Source organism: Piliocolobus tephrosceles, chromosome 5 (genome assembly GCF_002776525.5).
Source record: "Piliocolobus tephrosceles isolate RC106 chromosome 5, ASM277652v3, whole genome shotgun sequence".
NCBI classification, from domain to species: domain Eukaryota; kingdom Metazoa; phylum Chordata; class Mammalia; order Primates; family Cercopithecidae; genus Piliocolobus; species Piliocolobus tephrosceles.
The window spans coordinates 55,402,504-55,425,812 of NC_045438.1; the positions used below are offsets into that span (position 1 = coordinate 55,402,504).

A 23,309-nucleotide genomic window follows, 5' to 3' on the forward strand; every position below is an offset into this window, starting at 1 on the left:
GCAGTATTGGGGTGGGAGTTACCCGATTTTCCAGGTGTTGTGTGTCTCAGTTCCCCTGGCTAGGAAAAGGGACTCCCTTCCCCCTCGCGCTTCCCAGGTGAGGCGATGCCTCGCCCTGCTTCAGCTCTCGCTGGTCGGGCTGCAGCAGCTGACCAGCACCGATTGTCCGGCACTCCCGAGTGAGATGACCCCAGTACCTCAGTTGAAAATGTAGAAATCGCCGGTCTTCTGTGTCGCTCGCGCTGGGAGTTGGAGACTGAAGCTGCTCCTCATAAATACATAATTTTATATAAATTAAGATCTACAGGAACTAATTGCATTACCTTTATTTTTCCATCAATTGGTCCTAAAATATTTTGGAAACCTCCTGTTGCAGGAATTCATTAAATGCCAACATATTCAGACATCAGCAGGTACTATGACACACTAAAATGGATAAACAGGGATGCTCATCAACAGTTTGGACAAATAGAATTTGAAATTAAGTCTTTATAGACCTTAATTAAATCTCCCTTTTATAAAACTTAGGAGCAATGAGAACATCCTTATTTCAATTTCAGCTTCCTGAGCAGTATCCTGACATATAATTCTTTCTAATCTGTTGTACTATTATTAAACATTCCAAGTGGTTACATCTCCAGAAAACACACACACAAAACTACAACTAAAACAAATCTTAACTACCCAGATTTTTTGCTTGCATAGCAACAAATATCCAGCATAATGCTAACAATGTTAAACATTTTTGTCTTTGACAATTGTTCTAAACTTCAGTACTCTTCTCTTTAAAAATAGGTACAATAAATCATAGTTGTCTTCATTACTACTAGAATTTTTGTGAACATCAGTTTGCACAAAGCCCTGTAAAGAGTTAGTAAACCTTACTGTACTTTATAATTATTTATTATACAGATGGTTTATATTTCATGGTGCAGATATGGTAGCAGTGCGATGTAGTAGTAAAGAGTGTTAACTTTATTTTAAAGACAGGTATGAATTTAAATTCTGCCTCTGCCTTTGTTATTCTTTCATAACCCTAATTCATATTTTTATTGATTCATGCAACATAAAATTTCCATTTTAATCACTTGTAAGTATAAAATTCAGTGGTCTGAAGCATATCCATATCATTGTGCAATCATTAGTATCAGCTATCTCTAGAACTCAATTCATCTTGCAAAACTGAAACTCTATACTCATTAAACAATAATACCCATTCATTCTTTCCTCCTCCCAAACCCTGGTAATCACCGTCCTACTTTCTGTCTCTATGATTTCGACTAATCTAGTTAACTAATATAAGTAGAATCATATAATATTTATCTTTTATAAATACTTTATTTCATTTAGCATAATGTCCTCAAAGTTGATCCACGTTGTAGTATATGTTAACATTTTCTTCCTTTTGAAGGATTAATAACATTTCATTGTAAGTATAAACCACATTTGGTTTATTTATTCATCTGTTGAGTGGTTGCATCTAACCTTTAGTAATTCTGAATAATTCTGATGTGAAAATGGGTAAATAAATATCTCGTGGAGACCATGTTTTCAATTTCTTTGGGTATTTGGATCATATGGTAATTCTGTTTTTAATTTTTTGAAAAACTGTTATACTGTTTCCCACATTGATATGTCATTTTACATTCCCACCGACAGTCCACAAGGTTCCTGTACTTTTTTCATATCCCCACCAACACTTGTTATTTTCTGCTTTATTTGATAGTGCTATTCCTAATGAGTGTGAGGTGATATCTCATTGTGGTTTAATTTGCATTTTCCTAATGAAGAGTGATATTTTGATCTTTTCATATGCTTATTACCCATCCAAAAATCTTTTTTGGAGAAAAGTCTGAATAGACTCTTGAATAAGTCCTTTGTCTATTTTTTAAATTGAGTTGTTTGTTGTCTGTTGTTGAGTTTTGGGAGTTATATGTTTTGGATATTAATCCCTTCTCAGATATATGTTTTCCAAATATATTTCCCATTCTGTAGGTTGCCTTTTTACTACATGGAAAGTGTTCTTTGATTGACAAAAGTTTTCAATTTTTATGATATCCAGTGTGTCCATCTTTGTTTTTGTTGCCTGTGCCTTTAGCATCATATCCAAGAAATCTTTGTCAAATCTTATGTTGTGAAGATTTTGCCCTATTTTTTCTCTTAAGGGTTGTATAATTTTAGTTTTTATATTTAGCTCTTTGGTCCATCTTGAGCTAACTTCTATACGTCAGGTTAGGTAAGGTTCCAACGTTATTCTTTTGCATGTGAATGTCTAATTTTCCCAACACCATTTGTTGAAAGGACTGTTTTTTCTCCATTGAAAGGTCTTGGAACTCTTGTTGAAAATCATTTGGGCATGTAGGCAAGGGTTTATTTCTGGGATCTCTACTCTATTCCATTGGTCAACATGTCTGGCTTTAAACAAGTACCATGCCATTTTGATTACTATTACTTTAAAGTAAGTTTTGAATTCAGGAAGTGTGAGTTCTCTGTCTTTGTCCTTTTTCAAGATTATTTTGGCTATACTGTTTAACATAAGATTCCATATGAATTTCAGGATGAATTTGTCTACTTCTGCAAAAGCTTCATTGAGATTTTGATAAAGATTGCATTTAATCTGAAGATCACATTGTATGACATGTTAGCAGTATTACATTTCCAATCCATGAACATGGGATGCCTTTCCATTTATTTAGGTATTCTTTAATTTTCTTCTTCTTCTTTATTTATTTATTTATTTATTTATTTATTTATTTTTTTGGCAGAGTCTCTCTTTGTCACCATACTGGAGTGCAGTGGCATGATCTCGGCTCACTGCAACCTCCACCTCCCTTGTTTAAGTGATTCTCCTACCTCAGCCTCTGGAGTAACTGGAACTACAGGTGCACACCACCACACCCAGCTAATTTTTGTATTTTTAGTAGAGTTGGGGTTTCACCATGTTGGCCAGGATGGTCTCCATCTCTTGACCTTGTGACCCACCCACCTCGGCCTCCCAAAGTGCTGGGATTACAGTTATGAGCCACAATTTCCTTTAGCGATGTTTTGTAGATATTATACAAGTCTTTCACCCCCTTGGTTAATTCCAAAGTGTTTTATTACATTTGATGCTATCATAAATAAAACTATTTTTCTAACTTTCTTTTCAGATTGTTCATTGAGAAAGTATAGAAATGCAACTGATTTCTATATGTTGACTTTGTATTCTACTACTTCACTGAATTCATTATTAGTTCTAACAGGTTTTTCTGTGTGTGGAATCTTTAGTATTTTCTACTTGTAAGATTATGTCATCTGCAAACATATATCATTTTACTTCTTTTTTAATTTAGGTGCATTTTTTTTTTCAAATTTATTTCTCTTACCTATTTTCTCTGGCTACAATTCTCATGCTACATAGAACAGAAGTGGGGAAAGCAGCCATCATTGTCTTGTTCCTGATATTAGAGAAAAAGCTCTCAGCCTTTCAACATTGAGTATGATCTTTGCTGTGGAATTTTTGGATATAGCTTTTAATATGATACAGTTGATTCTTTCTATTTCTATTGAGTATTTTATCATGAAAAGGTGTTGAGTTTTAACAAATACTTTTTCTGAATTAAATGAGATTACCATGTGGGTTTTTTTCTTCATTCTGTTAATCTGGGATGTTACATTGATTGATATTCATATGTTGAACCATCCTTTCATTCCAGAAATAAATCCCAGTTGATTATAATATATAATCCTCTCAATATGCTGCAAAGTTTAGTTTGACAATATTTTGCTGAGGATTTTTGCCTTGATTTTTATAAGGGACATTGGTTTGTTGTTTTCTTTTCTTGTGATGTCGTTGTCTGTCTTTGATGTTAGGGTAATGCTGGCCTTATAAATTTAATTAGGAAGTGCTCTCTCGTCTTCATTATATGGAAAATTTTTTAGAAGGATTGGTATTTGATCTTTTTTAAGTGTTTCATACAATTCACGAATGAAGTCATCAGGACCAGGGCTTTCATTTATTGGGAGATGTTTTTATTACTGGCTCAATCTCCTATTATTGATAGTTTCTGTTACTTTGTACTTTAGTCTTGAAAGGTGTTATGAATTGAATTATACACTCTCCCACTCGCCCAAAAAAAATCATACATTGAAACGCTAACTCTGATGTGACTGTAATTGCAGGTAAGGCCTTTAGAAGATGATTAAAGTTAAATGAGATCACAATGATGGGGTACTAATGAGGTTAGTGGATTAGTGGAATTAGTAGTCTTATAAGAATTGAGAGAGAGAGAGAGAGAGAGAGAGAGAGAGATCTCCTTTGAGCAAAGAGGAAAGATTACAGGAGGACACAATGAGAAGGCTGCACCTGTAAGCCAGGAAAAAACTCCCTCACCAGGAATTAAATCAGTTTGCACCTTGATTTTCAATTGACCAGCCTCCAGAACTATAAGAAACATTTTTGTTGTTAAAACCACTCAATGTATGGTATTTTTTATAGTAGCTCAAGTAGACTATTACAGTAGTTTTTATGTTTTTAGGAACTTGGTCATTTCATCCAGATTATCCAGTTTGTTGGCATATAATTTGTTCATAGAACTCTCTTGTAATTATTTTATTTATGTATAAAGAGTAGTAATATGCCTACTTCAATACTGTAGTAATCTGATTATTCTCTATTTTGTTTTTAGCCAATCTAGTTAAAGATTTGCCAATTTTGCTAATATTTTTGGAAAACTAATTTTTTGTCTTTGTTCATTTTCTCTATTATTTTTCTAGTTTCTATTTCATTTATCTCTACTCCAATTTTTCCTTCCTTCTGCTAGCTTTGTGCTTACATTGTTCTTTCTCTAGTTCCTTAAGTTTTTAAGATGTTAATTTAAGATTTTTAAATGTAAGTATTTATACATACAAATTTTCCCTTAGCGCTGTGTTTGCTGAGTCACAAAAATTTCGGTGTGTTGTGTTTTAATTTTCATTTATCTCTAAGTATTTTCTAATTTGTCTTGTAATTTTTCTCTTTGAACTATTGGTTATTTAAGAGTGTTCTTAATTTTCACAAGCTGGTGAATTTTCTAGTTTTTGTTATGTAATTATGTTATTGATTTCTTTAATTTTATCCAATTTTGGTCAGAGAAGATACTGTATATAATATTTATTTTAAAAATTTTACTAAGATTTAATTTGTGGTCTAACATATAGTCTATCTTGAAAATTTTCAATGTGCACTTAAAAGGAATGTTTTCTGTTGTTGTTGAGTAGAGTGGTCTGTACATATCTGTTAAGCCTAGTTGGTTTATTGTGTTTTGTAAGTCCTCTATTTCCTTACTTATCTCATCTGATTATTCTATCCTTTGTTCAGAGTAAGATATTGGCACCATCTCTTTCCCTCTTCAATTCTGTCCACTTTTACTTTATATCTTTTTTAATGGTCTGTTGTTGAGTAGTTGAGTAGTGTTTGTAATTGTTTTATCTTCTTGCTGTGAAACATTTATTGACATACAATGCCTTTCTTTGTCACTTGTAAACTTTTTTTATTTACAAAAAGTTAAATTACAAATAATACTAGCTTTTATAATTGTCAATGCATTTACCTTTACTGAGACCTTTATTTCTCTGCATGGCTTTGAGGTATTGTCTACTGTACTTCCCTTTCAACCTGCAAGACTCCCTTTAGTATTTTCTTAAATGTTAATAGTGTATTTTACTTAATCTCATATATCTATATTATCATTTCAACAAGTAATCAATGTAAATTTCTTAAATCATGTGCAACTTGATATTTTGAAGTATATGTACATTCTGGGATGGTTAAATCTAGCTAGTTATCACTTTTGTAATGAAAACACAACATCCACTCTGCGCATTTTGCAATAGTACCGTATGTCAATATTAACTAGAGTCACCACGTTGTACAATAGATCTCTTGAATTTATTCCTCTTAACTGTAAATATGTTTTCTTTGATCCACATCACCTCAACCCCGATTCACCCTAACCACCTGAGCCTCCATTCTATTCTCTACTTGTATGAGATCAATTTTGTAGATTTTTCAGATGAGTGAAATAATGTGGTATTTGTCTTTCTGTGCCTGGCTTATTGCACTCAACATATGTCCTCCAGGTTCACCCACTGTTGCAAATGACAGGACTTAGTTTTTTTTTTGGCTAAGTCGTATACCATTGTGTATATATACCACATTTTCTTTATCCATTCATATATTAATGGACGCTGAGATTCGTTCCGTATCTTGGTTATTGTGAATAGTGCTGCAATAAACATTGGAATGTAGCTATCTCTTTGGCGTATTTATTTTGTTCCCTTTGGATATATATACCTAGTAGTGAGATTGCTAGATCATATGTTAGTTCTATATTTAGTTTTTTGAGGCACCTCCACAGTGTTTTCCATAACGGCTCTACCAATTTGCATTCCCACCAACATTGTGTGAGGATTTCCATTTCTCTCCATCCTTGCTACCAGTTACCTTTTGTATTTTTTGTAATCATCATTCTAATAGGTACAAGTTGATATCTCATTGTAGTTTTGACTTGCATTTCCCTGATGATTACTGATGTTAAACATTTTTTTCATATGCCTGTTGACCTTGTGTATGTCTTTTGAGACATGTCAATGAAGGTCTTTTGCCCATTTGTTAATTAGGTTATTTGCTTTCTTGCTATTGACTTGTAAGAGTTTCTTATGTATTTTGGATATCAACCCCTTATCAGCTGTATAATTTGCAAATATTTTCTCCCATTTTGAATGTTATCTTTTCATTCTGGTAATTTGTCTCCTGCATTGTGCAGAAGCTTTTTAGTTTGATGTAATCTTATTTGTCTAATTTTGCTTTTGTGGCCTGTGCTTTTTTATTTATTTATTTTTTTTAGACGGAGTCTCACTCTGTCACCAGGCTGGAGTGCAATGGCCCAGTCTCGGCTCACTGCAACCTCCACCTCCCAGGTTCAAGTGATTCTCCTGCCTCAGCCTCCCCAGGAGCTGGGATTACAGGTGCGTGCCACCACACTCAGCTAAATTTTGTATTTTTAGTAGTGACAGGGTTTCACCATGTTGGCCAGGATGGTCTCCATCTCTTGACCTCATGATCCACCCACCTCAGCCTCCCAAAGTACTGGGATTACAGGCATGAGCTACCACGCCCAGCCCTGGCCTGTGCTTTTAAGGTGATAGCCAGAAAATCGTTGTAGAAACCAATGTCATGAAGCTTTTTCCTATGTTTTCTTTTAGCATTTTCATAGTTTGGGGGTCTTCCATTTAAGTTGCTAACTTACTTTGAATTTATACTTTATCGGGTGAAAGATAAGGGTCTAATTTTATTCTTCTGCATGTGGATATCCAGTTTTCCCAACATTATTTATTGAAAAGACTTTCCTTTCCCCATTGTGTTTACTTGGCACCTTTGTTGAAAGTCACTTGATTGTAAATGCATGGACTTATTTCTGGACTCTTTATTTCTGTTCCATTGGCCTATGTTTCTGTTTTTATACAGATACCTTTTTTATTATTATTATAGCTCTGTAGTATACTTTAAAGTCAAGTACTGTGCTGCCTCCTGCTTTTTTTTTTTTTTTTTATCAAGATTACTTTGGCTATTTGGGATCTTTATAATACCGTTTGAATTTTAGCGGTTTTTTTCTGTGAAGAATGTCATTGTATTGCAGATGTCATAATTCTATATCTAGAAAACTCCATTATCTCAGCCCAAAAGCTTCTTAAGCTGCTAAGCAACTTCAACAAAGTCTCAGGATACAAAATCAATGTGCAAAAATCACAAGCATTCCCACACACCAACAATAGATAAGCAGAGAGCCAAATCATGAATGAACTCCCATTCACAATTGCTACAAAGATAACAAAATACCTAGGAATACAGTATCAAGGGAAGTAAAGGACCTCTTCAAGGAAAACTACAATCCACTCCTCAAGCAAATCACAGGGGAAACAAACAAATGAGAAAACATTCCATGCTCATGCATAGGAAGAATCAATATGGTGAAAATGGACATAATATCCAAAGTAATTTATAGATTCAATGTTATTCCCATTAAACTATCATTGGCATTCTTCACAGAATTAGAAAAAACTATTTTAAAATTCAACTGTTTTAAAAGAGCCCATATAGCCAAGAAAATCCTAAGCAAAAACAACAAAGCTAAAGGCATCATGCTACCCAACTTCAAACTATACTACAGGACTGTAATAACCAAGACAGCATGGTATTGGTACAGAAACAGACACATAGACCAATGGTACAGAATAGAGATCTCAGAAATAAGACCACACATCTACAACCATCTGATCTTCGACAAACCTGACAAAAACAAGCAATAGGGAAAAGATTCTCTGTTTAATAAATGGTGCTGGGAAAACTGACTAGCCATATGCAGAAAATTGAAACTGGACCCTTTCTTCATGCCTTGTATAAAAGTTAACTCAAGATAGATTAAAGACTTAAATGTACAACCCAAAACCATAAAGGCCCTAGAAGAAAATCTAGGCAATACCATCCAAGACATAGCACAGGCAAAGATTTCATGATGGAAACATCAAAAGAAACTTCAACAACAGCAAAAATTGACAAATGGGATCTAATTAAACTAAAGAGCTTCTGCACAGCAAAAGAAACTATCATCAGAGTGAACAGACAACCTACAGAATGGGAGAAAAGTTTTGCAATCTATTAATCTGACAAAGGTCTAATATCCAGAATCTACAAAGAATTTAAACAAATTTACAAGATAAAAACAAACAACCCCATTAAAAAATGGGCAAAGAACATGAACAGGCACGTCTCAAAAGAAGACATTTATGCAGCCAACATACATATGAAAAAAGTTCAACATCACTGATCATTAGAGAAATGCAAATCAAAACCACAGTGAGATACCATCTCATACCAGTGAGATTATTAAAAAGTCAAGAAACCACAGATGCTGGTGAGGCTGTGGAGAAATTGAAAAGCTTTTACACTGTTGGTGGGAATGTAAATTAGTTCAACCACTGTGGAAGACAGTGTGGCAATTCCTCAATGACCTAGAGCCAGAAATAGTATTTGACCCAGCAATTCCATTACTGGGTATATACCCAAAGAAATATAAATCATTCTATTATAAAGACACATGCATACATTTGTTCATTGCAGCACTATTCACAATAGCAAACACATAGAATTTGCCCAAATACCCATCATTGATAGACTGGATAAAGAAAATGTGGTACATATATATCATGGAATAACATGAAGCCATAAAAAGGAACTAGATCATTTCCTTTGCAGGGACATGGATGGAACTGGAAGCCATTAACCTCAGCAAACTAACACAGGAACAGAAAACCAAGACTGCATGTTCTCACTTATAAGTGGGAGTTGAACCATGAGAACACATGGACACAGGGAGAGGAACAACACACACTGGGGCCTGTTAGGGAGTGCAGGAGGAGGGAGAGCATCAGGATAAATAGCTAATGCATGCAGGGCTGACGTAGGTGATGGGTTGATAGGTACAGCAAACCACCATTGCACATGTTTACCTATGTAACAAACCTACATGTCCTGCACATGTATTCTGGAATTTAAAATAAAATTAAATTGAATTTAAAACATAAAATAAAATTAAAAATCTAGCTGTCTTCTATTAATTCAGAATATTAAAGAGATTTGTAAACATAAAAAAAGTCATTATAGTTTTAACACGGATTTTATTGACTCTATAGATTGGATTCAGCAGTATGAACAGTCTAACAATATTAATTCTTCTAACCTATGAACATGAGATGTATTTCCATTTGTTTCTGTCTTCTTCAATATTTTCATCAATGTTTTATAGTTTTTTCAGTTTAGATGTATTTTATCTCCTTGGTAACATTCATTTGTAAGGTTTTTTTTTTTTTTGGAGCTATTATAAATGAGATTTTAAAATTTTCTTTATCAGATGGTTCATTGTTAGTGTGTAAAAATGCTACATTTTTATGTTGATTGTGACCTACAGCTTTACTGAATTTTGTTATCAATTCTAACCATTTTTTGGTAGTCTTTAGGATTCTCTATACATAAGCTTATGTCATCTGTAAACAGGAACAATTTAACTTCCTCCCTTCTAAGATGAATACGTTTTCTTTCTCTTGCCTAATTGCTCAGATTAAGACTTTCAGAACTATGTTGAATAGAAGTGGCAAGAGTGGGCATGCTTGTCTTGTTCCAGATTTTAAAAGAAAAGCTTTCAACTTTCCCCCATTCAGTGTAATGTTACTTGTGGGTTTTTCATAGATGGCCTTTCCTGTGTTGAGGTACATTTCTTCTATACCTGATTTGTTGAGAGTTTTAATCACAAAGGACCATAAATTTTATCAAATTCATTTTCTGTATCTATTGAAATGATCCTATGGTTTTTGTTCTGCATTCTATTAATGTGATGCATTCATTTGCATATGTTGAACCATCATTGCATCACTGGGCTGAATCACACTTGATCATAGTGAATGATCTCTTTAATAAGATGTTAAATGACGTTTGCTAGTTTTTTACTGAGGATTTTAGCATGTATGTTCATCAGGAATATACGCCTGTATTTTTCTCTTGTATGTGTGTTTGTCCTTGTCTGGTTTGGTATCAAGGTAACGCTGGCCTCACAAAATGAATTTAGACAATTTTTTCTCCTTCAATTTTTGTGAAATAATTTGAGAAGAATAAGTATTAGTTCTTCTTTAAATATTTGATAGAATTCAGCAGTGAAGTCTTCAGGTCCTAGACTTGTCTTTGATGGAAGACTTTTTATAAATGATTCCATCTCCTGATTCATTATTGGTCTTCTCAGTTTTCTATTTCTTCATAATTCAATCTTGATAGGTTGTACGAGCCCATGAAATTGTACATTTCTTCTAGGTTATCCAATTTGTTGGCATATAATTGCACATGATGGTCTATTATAATATTTTTTTCTGTGATATCAGTTGTAATGTCTCCTTTTTCATCACTGGTGTTCTTCATTTGAGTCTTCTCTTTTTTTCTGAGTCTAGCCAAAGATTTGACAATTTTGTTTCTCTTTTCAAAAAATAAACTTTATTTTATTGATCCTTGGTAATTTTTTACAGTCTCTCATTTAGTTCTGCTCTGATCTTTATTATTTTCTTTCTTATACTAATTATTTATTTATTTTATTCTTATTTTTCTGGTTCCTTGAGGTGCAACATTGTGTTTTTTTATTTGAGATCTTTCTTCTTTTCTGATGTAGGTATTTACTGCTCCAAATTTCCTGCTAAGTACTGCTTTTGGTGTATTCCATAGGTTTTGGTATGTTGTGTTTCTATTTTCATTTGTCTCAAGTAATTTTTTAATTTCCCTTTCAGTTTCTTCATTGACCCATTGGTTTTTCAAAAGCATATTGCTGAATTTCCATGTTTGTAAAGTTTTCAAAGTTCCTGCTTTTATTAATTTCTACCTTTATACCATTATGTTCAGAAAAGTTACCTGGTATGATTTCAACCTTCTCAAATTTTTTTCAGATTTGTTTTGGGCCTTACATATGATCTATCTTGGAAAATGTTTTATGTGCAGTTGAGATATTCTGCAGTTGTTGGATAGAATGTCCTGTAAATGTCTGTAAGTTTCATTTGGTCTAGAGTACAAATTAAATCCAATGTTTCTTTATTGATTTTCTGTGTGCATGACCTGTCTGTTGCTGAAAATGGGATGTTGAAGTCTCCCACTACTATTGTATTGCCATCCATCTATTCCTTTAGATCTATTAATATTCACTTTAGATATTTAGGTGTTCTGATGTTAAGTGTGTTTGCATTTACAATTGTTACATTTTCTTGTCAAATGAAACCCTTTTTCATTATGTAATGTCCTCCTCTATTTCTTTTCATAGTTTTTGACTTAAAATTTATTTTATCTGATATAAGTATAGCTACTCCTGCTCTCTCATGGTTTTCATTTGCATGGAAAATCTTTTTCTATACCTTCACTTGCTATCTATGAGTGTTCTTATAGGTGAGATGAGTCCTTTGCAGGCAACATGGAGTCGGCTCTTGTTTTTTCATTCATTTAGGCATTGTATGTCTTTTAATTGAATAATTTTGAATAATTTAATCCATTTACATTCAAGGTAATTGTTGATAGGTAAGAACTTGCTACTGCCATTTTTTAATTGTTTTCTGTTTTCTACTTGTTTTACATATCCGTTGTTCCTTTCTTTCTCCCTTACTGTCTTCCTTTGTGGTTGAGTGATTTTATCATGTTTGATTCATTGCCTTTTTTTGAGAGAAAGAAGGTTTATTGTTTATTCTCACACTGCTATGAAGAAATATCCTAAACTAGGTAATTTACAAAGGAAAGAGGTTTTGTTGACTCACAGTTCCACATTGCTGGGGAGGCCTCAGGAAACTTACAATCATGGTGGAAGACAAAGGAGAAGCAGGCACTTTCTTCACAGGGTACAAGACAAAGCAAGTGCAAGCAGGAGATGCCAGATGCTTATAAAACCATCAGATCTCCTGAGAATTCACTCACTATCACGAGAACAGCATGAGGGAAACTGCCCCCATGATCCAATTACCTCCACCTGGTCCCACCCTTGACATGTGTGGATTATGAGGATTACAATTGGAGGTGAGACTTGGGTGGAGACAGAGAGTCAAATCATCTCACAAGGTCTGATTCTGTCACCCAGGCTGGAGTGCAGTGGCACAATTTTGGCTCACTACAACCTCTGCCTCCTGGGTTCAAGCAATCCTCCCACCTCAGCCTTCCAAGTAGCTGGGACTACAGGCATGCACCACCATGCCAGCTAATTTTAGTAGTTTTTGTTTGTTTGTTTGTTTGTTTTTAGTAGAGATGGGTTTTCACCATGTTGGCCAGGCTGGTCTTGAACTCCTGGCCTCAAGAGATCCTCCTGCCTCAGCCTCACAAAATGCCGTACTCAGCCACTATACCCAGCCATTACTTCTTTTGTTAAACATATCTATTGTAGGTTTTTGTTTTGTGGTTACCATAAGGCTTACAAAAAAAAATCTTGTAGGTAACAATTTAACTTCATAAAATAAAACTCTAGATTTTTACTCCACTCCTTACCATATTTTGAATTTTTCAGTGTCACAATTTACATCTTCTTATATTGCATATCCCTCAAAGAAGTTTTTGTATTCTATGATTTTGTCTTTTAACCTTCATACTAAAGATATACACAAGATATACGTGATTTACACACCCTCATTACGGTACAGTCATGCATCACTTAATAACAGGTATATGTACTGAGAAATGCATCATTAGGTGATTTAGCCATTGTGTGAACATCATAGATTGTATTTACACAAACCTAGATGATATTGACTACTCCACACCTAGGCTATATGGTATAACCTATTGCTCCTAGACTACAAACCTGTACAAAATTTTACTGTATTAAACACTGAATCTTATGGGACCATCATCATATATGCCATTTGTTGTTGACTGAAGTGTCATTATGCAGCTCATGACTGCACTCCCTTTTACTAGTGAGTCTTATACTTTTAGATGTTTTCATGTTATTCATTAGCGTCCTTTACTTTTAGCTTTAGCATTTCTTGTCCGGTGATAAACTTCCTCAGCTTTTGTTTGTTTGGGAAAGTTTTCAATCTATCATTCACTTATGAAGGACAACTTTGCTGGGTACAATATTTGTGAATGGCAGGGTTTTTTTTTTTATTTTTCCTTCAGTATTTTGAATATGTCTTCTCACTCACTCACTCAAGCTTGGATTGTTAGGTTTCTGTTGAGAAGTTTGCTGTTAAATGTATTGAAACTCCTTTTGTGTCGCTTCTTTCCTCTTGCTGCTTTCAGGATCCTTTCTTTGTCTTTAATCTTTGAAAGTGTGCTTATATTGTGTCTTGGTTTAGACTTATTTGGATTAAGCCTGATTGGAGACTTTTGGCCTTCCTTTACCTTGATATCTATATTTTTCTCCAGGTTTGGAAATTTTTCTGCTATCATTTATTAAATAAGTTTTCTACCCCTTTATCTATCTCTAATCCTTCTTGAATGCCAAAAACTGCTAATTTGCTCTTCCAGTGTTGCCCCATAAATTCCATAAGCTTTCTTCAATCTTTTTCATTCTTTTTTTCTCCTCTGACTGTAAATTTTTAAATAACATGTCTGAGTTTACAGATATGTTTGTTGTTTGTTTTGCTTGATAAATTTGCTTGATGCTCTTTATTACATTTTTCACTTTGTTCTGTATTTTTCAGCTCCAAGATTTTTATTTGATGTTTTATTCCTTTAATCTCTCTGTTAAATTTCTCAGATAAATTTCTGAATTGTTTTGCTATATTTTCCTGAAGTTTACCAAGTTTATTTATTTATTTATTTATTTATTTATTTATTTATTTAAGATGGAGTGTCACCTGCCGTCACCCAGGTTGGAGTGCAGTGGTGCAATCTCAGCTCACTGCAACCTCCACCTGCTGGGTTCAAGTGATTCTCCTGCCCTTGCCTCCTGAGTAGCTGGAACTGCAAGCACATACCACCACACCCAGCTAATTTTTGTATTTGTGGTCGAGATGGAGTTGAAGCGCATTGGCCAGACTGATCTCAAACTCCTGACCTCAAGTGATCTGCCCACCTTTGCCTCCCAAAGTGCTGGGATTACAGGGGTTAGTCACTGTGCCCGGCCTTACTAAGCTTTTTTAAAACAGGATTTTGATTTCTTTTCTGATAGTTCATTTATCTCCATCTCTTTAGAGTTAGACCTTAGCATCCTATTTTGCCATTTGATTATGCCATGTTTCCTTAATTGTCCTTGATATTCATGGTCATGCATTGATGTCTGTGCATTGAAAAATGAGTACTTATTCTAATCTTTGCAGTCTGACTTTGTCTGGAAATGTCCTTCAATAGTCCAGATATTCTGGGTAGATTGTCTGATGTGGTATCTAAGACCCTGACTGCTGTACCTGTTTCAGCACTAGGGGGTGCCTATGCCTAGGACTGCCATGCCAGCACAGTCTGGGCTGAAATTGCTGTTAGCTAGTTTCTGTGGTTCCCAAGTTTTCAGATGTTTGGGATGGGATTTTTGTCTGTGGTTAGTGGCTAGTTGGATTTCTGTCAAGAGGAAATGAAGCAAGAGAACTCCTATTTTGCAATCTTGTTCATATTACTCCCTTTTGGCATTTCTTGCAGGATAGGCCTAGTGGTAACAAACTCCTTCAGCTTTTATTTTTCTGGAAATATCTTAACTTCTCCCTCACTTTTGAAAGACAGATATAGAATCATTAGGTGACAGTTTTTTTTTCTTTTTTTTTTCTTTTAGCACTTTGAAATTACCAACCCACTGCCTCTGGCTTCCAAAGTTTCTGATGAGAAATATGCTGATAATCTGATTGAGAATCTCTAAGATGAGACAAGTTTCTTCTGTCTTGCTGCTTTATTCTCTCTTTATTTTTGTCTTTCAACATTTTGATTAAGTGTCCTGAGCATCTCTTATACGTGACAAGTTTCTTCTTTCTTTCTGTTTTTAAGATTCTCTCTTTATCTTCGTCTTTCAACAGTTTGATTATGTGGGTCTCTTGAAGTTCACCTTACTTAGGGATCATTAGCTTTTTGGATGTCTATATTCTTGTCTTTCACAAAACTTGGGAAGTTTTCAACTATTATTTCTTCATGTAATCTCTCAACCACCCCCACTCTCTTTTTCCTTTTGGACTGCCACAATATGTGTATTAGTCCATTTCATGGTGTCTCATGGGTCCCTTACGCCATGTTTTTACTTCACCTTTTTTCTTTCTCTTCTTCAGACTTGATAGTTTCAATTGTTCTATTTTCAATTCACTAATTCTTCTTCCTACTCAACCCTGCTTTTGAATCCTTTTGGTCACTTTTTAAAATTTCCGTTATTATTATATTCAGCTCTAAAACTTCCTTTTGGTTTCTCTTTAGATTTTCTATTTCCTTATTGATATTTTCATTTTGTTCATACATTGTTTTCTTGACCTTCTCCATATCCTCCTTTTGTTATTTGAGTAGCTTTCAAATGATGTTTTAAAGACTTCTTTAGTAGGTTTGTCTTCTGATCTCTCTCAGTAACAGTTTCTGTTGTTGTTCATACTTTTTTCTTTCTTTGTATGCCTACTGATTTTTTTTTTCAAAAATAGACATTTAAATCTGATAATCTGGTAACTCTGGAAATAAGGTCGTTCCCTTTCCCGAGTTTGCTGTTATTTTGTTTCATTTTGATTTGATTTTGATTCTTGTAAGTTATCTCTATGCTAATGATTAGCCTATGATATAAACTTAATGTCTTCTCAGGCATTTTTCTGAGCCTGTGCCTCTCCCTTGGCTTGTTGGTGACTTTCTGATTTTCCTGGTATATGCAGTTGCTTTTGAATATCCTAGTCTTTAATGTCTGATCGTCAAAAAAGGAAAACCAAATGAAGTAGGGGGAATATGGTCCTGGTAATTTAAATTCCCTGGAAGTTGCTTCAGTTACAGGAAAAAGAATTTGTAATATTTGGAGGTGAGGAGATACAACAATGACTATCTGTCTTTGTGTCTGCACCTCCATGATCAGAAGCAGCAGTCAGCACTCAGAGCATAGATTCTGATATTTGGAGGACAGAGTTCTTCTTGCCTACCTTGGCTCCTGCAAGCTGCATGCAAGCTTCCTGCAGCTCATGCACTGCCTCCAACCAGGCTCAGGGTGAGAGAGAGAAAGCTGCTAGCCAGATAAGAGCAGAAATTGACCAAAATTAACCACAGTTTACTGTCAAGCATTCCCCTGGAAGTTGCAAGCCTTCAATAACACTCCAAAATTCAAAAATATTTACAACAGACAGAATATGCTAATGCAGTTGTTATCTAGATGGGAAGACAGATTCTTGAAGCTTCTACTCATTCATCTGCCCAGAATCTTTGCCACTGCTATTTAAGAGGTGGTACCATGCATCTTGAAAGGCTGTGATGAAGATCAAGTAAGAAAAATCCAAGTAAACTCTTTAGAGCAATGCCTAGCTTTCAACAAATGTTGGCTATAATTATAATGCTCAAAAACAGTATCTATCTCCATTATTATTTAATTTGTTTTAATGATAATTTTTGTGGTAATATCATCAACACTTCACATTTATGGAAATTGAGCCTCAGCAACTTGACTAACATCACAGACACAATGTCCAGATTTTTATATCCTAATTCCAAACCCAATATTCTTACTACTAGAATATGCTGGACTGTTTTACTCCTAAATTGGTTAGGAAGCCAAATATAGGAGGAGATTAACAAATCAAGGTAGCTGTAGTTACCCATTGGTCTGTGGGTTCACAGCATTTTAATAGAGCCGACTTTGCTCTTAAGATAGAGTAAGCAGTTGGTATGACTCAGGAATCTCTAGTAATGTTTCTTCCTTAAAAGGCAAGCTTTTGCTTCTAAATCCTGTAACAATTAAGATTCTAATTAAGAGAACATTGGATAGACATATTAAGGTGCAAAATACCTCTAGAAGGTATTGAAAATACTCACTATAAGTATAAGCCAGTTGATTATAACTGAGCAAGCAGGTCTTCACTTTGATAACTTCTAGGCCTAAAGACCATGTTTAACTGACATTTGAAGGTATGAAATGCATAATATGGAAAGAGATTTAGCCTAGAGCATGGTGAAGATCTAGCTAAAGGCACAGTGTGTAGTTATAGATGCTGAAGGAAGGAAGCAGCTCTAAAAAAAGGTGAGATGGTATCCAATACTAGCTTTCATACTCCCAGGTCCACCTGAGATGGGTTTTTGCCTGCCACAGATAGACACTGGATAAGTATATTTGCCGAGATTTCAGTGGTGCAGCAGCTGATATAGCTACAATGCCCCTTAAGTGGCCTGTACCCATCTGTCAACATCATTGGAAAATGTCTATTGTTTCCCTCTAATTGCTGATTTTTGTTGGCCTGCTAATCATGAAGCCTGATCCTCATTGTTATCTTCAAGTATACTGTATTATCCATGCTCACCAGACAAAACCACCAGGAATATCTCTGTAGTTTAAAAAAAATAGGTTTATTGATCTTGCTGCAGCAAGGGACACAACATCCAGGGATTTCAGTTTATATTTGGTGATTTGGGAAAGGATTCAAAGAAACGAAAGAAACGAAGGTCTATCTAGGCAGGGTGCTATCTTAAAGCAAGAGAAATTTGATGAATGAGCATCAGTAATTTTTTATCTAGGAGGCAGAATTAAGCACATAAGGCTAGAGTTGTCACTGAGCAGTGGTCAATGACAATAAGAAGCAGTGGTTACTTAATGTTAACTGGAAAAGGTAGATGCTTGCCATTTTTATGGTTGTGGATGATTTTGGTTTTCTCTCTTGTCCAGGCATGGTTGCAAAGTTAACTTATTTTTGTATTGTTGCATCACACCATGGAGAGACCTCATCTGAGGTTTATATTCTATGGAATTTTGTTCCACAGAGGAATACCACAGACTGATGGTTAGCAACTAGGCTGCTCCCCAAAAGCTCTCGGGGACTTTTTTTGGTCTTTCTCACAATTACTCAACTGACTATTACATACTGTCCATTCTCCTTCTTTGGCAATAGGAGAGGGATAAAAATGAGAATCAATGTGGGAGTGGTAAGATAACAAGCGCTGGGAAGGTATGGTTTATTCTTATTGAAGGGAAATCTCCTAAGAATGTGAGATGATTAGGAATGTCATAATTAAACAAATATATAAATGTGGCCATTAGGATCAAGAGAATGCATCATGTTGCTCAGGCATAGCAAGGCAGGCAATCGAGTGCAGATTGAAGGTGATCTCTGTACTTATAAACCAATAGATAAAACAGATAATACTACTATAATCATCACATATGTTACATAGCACTAAGATTTCATGTGCAAGCATGCAAAAAGTTGAAATGTATTTTAAAATTCGTTGATAGCAAAAGATTTGCTTTTATTCAATACTAAAACTGAGTACTTGTTTAAAGTGAATTTCAATCTTTCATTTTCAAGATAGCTAACTGAAAACAAGCACAAGACTCCACTCCTGGTGTCCAAACTCCAAAACATGATAGAAACTATTTTTTAGATAATATAAAGCAATAAATCAATGGACAGTCATACATTAGTTTATGAAAATGACAGAGAAATTCTTACTAAACAATGTGATCTTTTAAAGGGCCCTATTAAAGGTTACTCCTGTTTTCTCTGCCATTTTTGAACCAACTGAGAGATAAGACAAAATGAATTAACAACTTCACTACTGATAAATATCTTTATAATGAAAAGTTGTGCAGTAACAATGGCTTCCCAATTCTTATCCCAGAATGCAGCATACTAAACCACCTGATTGCCTGCTTGGACCACTGGTGACCTCCACACATGGATACCCGCCCCTTTAAAATTTAGAAAATAGAGTAGCTTTGTGTTTTCCTTGGGAAGCTGAACCTCAAAGAAAGAGAGAAAGGGAGAAAGCTATACATATCCTATTCTTTAAACATATAAACTAGCTAATCACTCCTCTTTTTGAAAGGAGTGAATAATGGAACTGAGAGAAATCAAAGCAGAGAAATGGTGGATGACTTCACTCATGAAACATGAAGTCAGAAGAAAGGAGATTCTCCCATTGCAGATAAACTAAAATGCTGAAAGAATATCTGAAACTAAGAACAGCCAATATAAGCTGCAGATAGTGGAGGCAACCCCACTGATATTCCATTATGAGGCAGATTTCCACAGTGGTAGCAGGCATGTTAGTTTATTCTTTTATGTCTTCCAGGCTAGACATAAGCAACGGTATCCTTTATAAAATTCATGCATACTTACAGAAGAGAAACTAGGCTATACCTGGGAGACTAGCACTTCTCTGCAGGATTAGAAGGAAAGATAAGTAGTCGAAATCAGATGGCCATCCACTAATGTATTACATCTACTACAAGCCGTCTCATCCTCTGTTTTTATTGAAAACTGCATGGTGTGTAAACTCAGGAGCTAATTCTAACCTTTATCTCCAGCCAGGCTGCACAAGCAGAAGCAGTGAACAGTCTACCAGGGGATATTATCTTCAAGGATCAGCTCAAAGCCAATAATCATCACACTGTTGAAGAGTGACTGCCCCAGGAAAGAGACAGGGCACCAGTGGGAACACAATACACAGAAGAATTTACACTTGAGGAAACAGAATAAAAAAGTAATCACACAAGCATTTTAAAATAAGTCATATCAGGCATGGTGGCTCACACCTGTAATCCCAGCACTTTGGGAGGTGAAGTCATGTCGGTCACTTAAGTCCAGGAGTTCGAGACCAGCCTAGCCAACATGGCAAAACCCATCTCTACTAAAACTACAAAAACTAGCCAGTGTGGTGGCCCACGCCTGTGATCCCAGCTACTCAGGAGGCTGAGGCAGCAGAATCATTTGAACCTGGGATGTGGAGGTTGCAATGAGCCAAGCTTGTCCCACTGTACTCCAGCCTGGGCGACAGAGCAAGACACTGTCTCAGAAAAATAGAAAAATGAATGATAATAAGTCATATTTCACATTTTCAGAGAGATAAAGGAGAGAATTGGTTTATGAAATAGGAGGAAGCAATTCAAAAATAATAAGAGGTGATTATTAACAAGCAAAGCATAGCACCTAAATTCCCAGACAACCTAGGTTTCAATCCTGGCTCTGACGACAATCAATAGTTGGATGTCTCCAGGGCAAATTATTTAACCAATCTGTGTCTTCATTTTTCCATCTGTAAAATGAAGATAGTCATGGTATGTACCTTATATGTGTGGTATGAGGATTAAATAATTTAGCATTAGTAAAGCACTCTGAACAGTATCTGACACATAAATGTTTGTTAAATAAACAAACAAATTGGAAATTCTAAAAATAACAACCATAATTTTTGGCCATTCAGGATTTTATGGGTGAGCTGAAAACCAGAAGGAGAGAAGACAAAGAGCATGTTAATGAGCTGGAAGAACATAGAAAATGGGATGGAGGCTGGGTGTGGTGGCTCACACCTCTAATCTCAGCACTTTGGGAGGCCGAGGCGGGCAAATCACCTGAGGTCAGAAGTTTAAGACCAGCCTTGCCAATATGGTGAAACGCAGCCTTTACTAAAAATACAAAAATTAGCCAGGCATGGTGGTACACGCCTGTAGTCCCAGCTACTCAGGAGGTTGAGGCAGAAGAATCGCTTGAACCTGGGAGGTGGGAGGTTGCAGTGAGCCGAGATCATACCAGTGCACCCCAGCCCGGGGGACAGAGCAAGATTCCTTCAAACCAACCAATCAACAAACAAACAAACAAACAAAAAAAGACAAGAAAAGAAAAGAAAATGGGACAGAAATGGAGAGTATGAAGAAACACGTAAGATACTAAAAGGATAGACACAGAAAAGCTAAAATTTATCTATTAAAGGTAGAGAACAAAGGAAATGGAAGAGAGGCAATATTGGAAGAAATAACAGCCCAAACATCCTATAACTAAAGAAAGAAATGGGACTGAACTGATGTCTCTGTGTTCCAAGCACAATAAATATTTTTTAAAATTCTTGCCACATTTTAATAAAATTCAAGAACATACAAAAGAGATAAGATTGCAAGTACTACAAGAGAAGAGAAAATTATATTTTTAAAGGGAATAGAATGAGAGTTTTCAACAACACAATCGGCATCAAGAAGACAATGAATAGAGAAACATTTTCAAAGTGAACAAAAACTACTTTGAACCTTAAGCCAAACCAGCTCTCTTAGAGGTTATATCCTCAACGTTCACTAGAAACATGCTTTTTAGAGATATTGAAGTAAATAGCAACATAATCAGTTACAAATATTGAAAATGATACAGTGAAAAATAGGAATGAGACAAAGCAAAAAGAACTGGCATTTTTCATTACAAGGATGAAATTATGTATTTGTACCTTTTTCATAGAGATTAAATCTGTTTTTTATATAACCAACTAAAATCAGCACTTTTTTTTTTCCAGAGTTTCGCTCTGTTCCCAGGTTGGAGTGCAGTGACGAAATCTCTGCTCACTGCAACCTCCACCTCCCGGGTTCAAGCATTTCTCCTGCCTCAGCCTCCTGAAGAGCTGGGATTATGAGTGCAGGCCAGCACGCATAGCCAATTTTTATAATTTTAGTAGAAATGGAGTTTCACCATTTGGGCCAGGCTGGTCTCAAACTCCTGACCTCAAGTGATCCACCCACCTCAGCCTAAAATAAGCATTTCAAGTGCTCCTATACAAGGAGCTTAAAAGACTTAGAAGACTCAACCCTACCTCTGAGATATGCCCCATGTGTTAGAGGGAGGAAGGGTAGCACAGTGAACAGACCCAGGGAATCCCAGTCTGTCATTTACTGGCTTTACAGATTGGGGAAAGGGAGCTGATGTCTTTGAGCCTTAGTTTTCTTGCCTGTAAAATGGGGATGATGAAGTGCCCACCCCATTAACTTTATGAATTACTTAGTGTAATACCGGGTACGTAGACAGTATTCATTTTCATTACTCCTCTTCTCATGTATAAGGAAACGGTTGAAAAGGCAATCACCATGTAGTAGGATTTTACTTTATTTTTATGTTATTCTTTGTATTTTGCTGTATTGTGTATTTATACAGTAAGCATGTATTATTTTTACAAAGTTTAAATAATGCACCCTGTAAAGGAATCAATATTTTTAAATTATCAGAAGAAGATTTCAGAGATCATTTCTAATAATCTCAGAATAAGTAAGACCTTTATGAAAAACATGTATAGGCACATATACCACAGGTAGTCAAAATGTAATACTTCTAAGGGACAAAAACACTATGAATAAAGTTAAACAATAGCAATCTTTGAGGAAATATTTGCAGCATGTATCTTAAATTTTTATAAATCAGTAGGAAAAAGATAACCCAATAAAAATAGTCAGAAAAAGAAAATAAATTCATAGAAGAGGCAGTACAATTAACCCAGAAATAGATGAAATTATTTTCAACCTCTAAATAGTATACTGTTAATTGAAACAATAATGGCATATTACATATAATTCATAATATTGGTAGATATAGCTGGACATGGTGGCTCATGCCTGTAATCCCAGCACTTTTGGAGGCTGAGGCAGGCAGATCGTTTGAGCTCAGGAGTTCAAGGCCAATTTAGGCAATCGAGGGAGATCTCATATCTACAAAAAATAAACAAAAAATTAGCCAGGTGCAGTGGTGTGTGCCTACAGTCCCAGCTACTTGGGAGTTTGAGATGGGAGGATCATTTAAGTCAGTGAGGTCAAGGCTACAGTGTGCAGTGAGCTGTGATCACCCCCACTGCACTCCAGTCTGAGTGACAGAGCAACACTCTGTCTGAAAAC

General features: G+C 35.4%; 1 protein-coding gene across 9 annotated transcripts in view; it reads left to right on the plus strand.

The window, feature by feature from the left end:
- The window catches only part of OPRM1 (opioid receptor mu 1), a 128,745-nt gene that overhangs the window by 59,919 nt on the left and 45,517 nt on the right, over positions 1 to 23,309 (plus strand). Inside the window, exon 3 of one of the 9 annotated variants that reach the window (XM_023206101.1) lies at positions 19,977 to 20,937. The exons of the other annotated variants lie outside the window; for them this stretch is intronic. The gene's annotated coding sequence lies outside the window, so the exon portion shown is untranslated. Of the gene's footprint in view, positions 1 to 19,976; positions 20,938 to 23,309 lie in introns of those variants that run through there. 9 annotated transcript variants of the gene reach the window in all.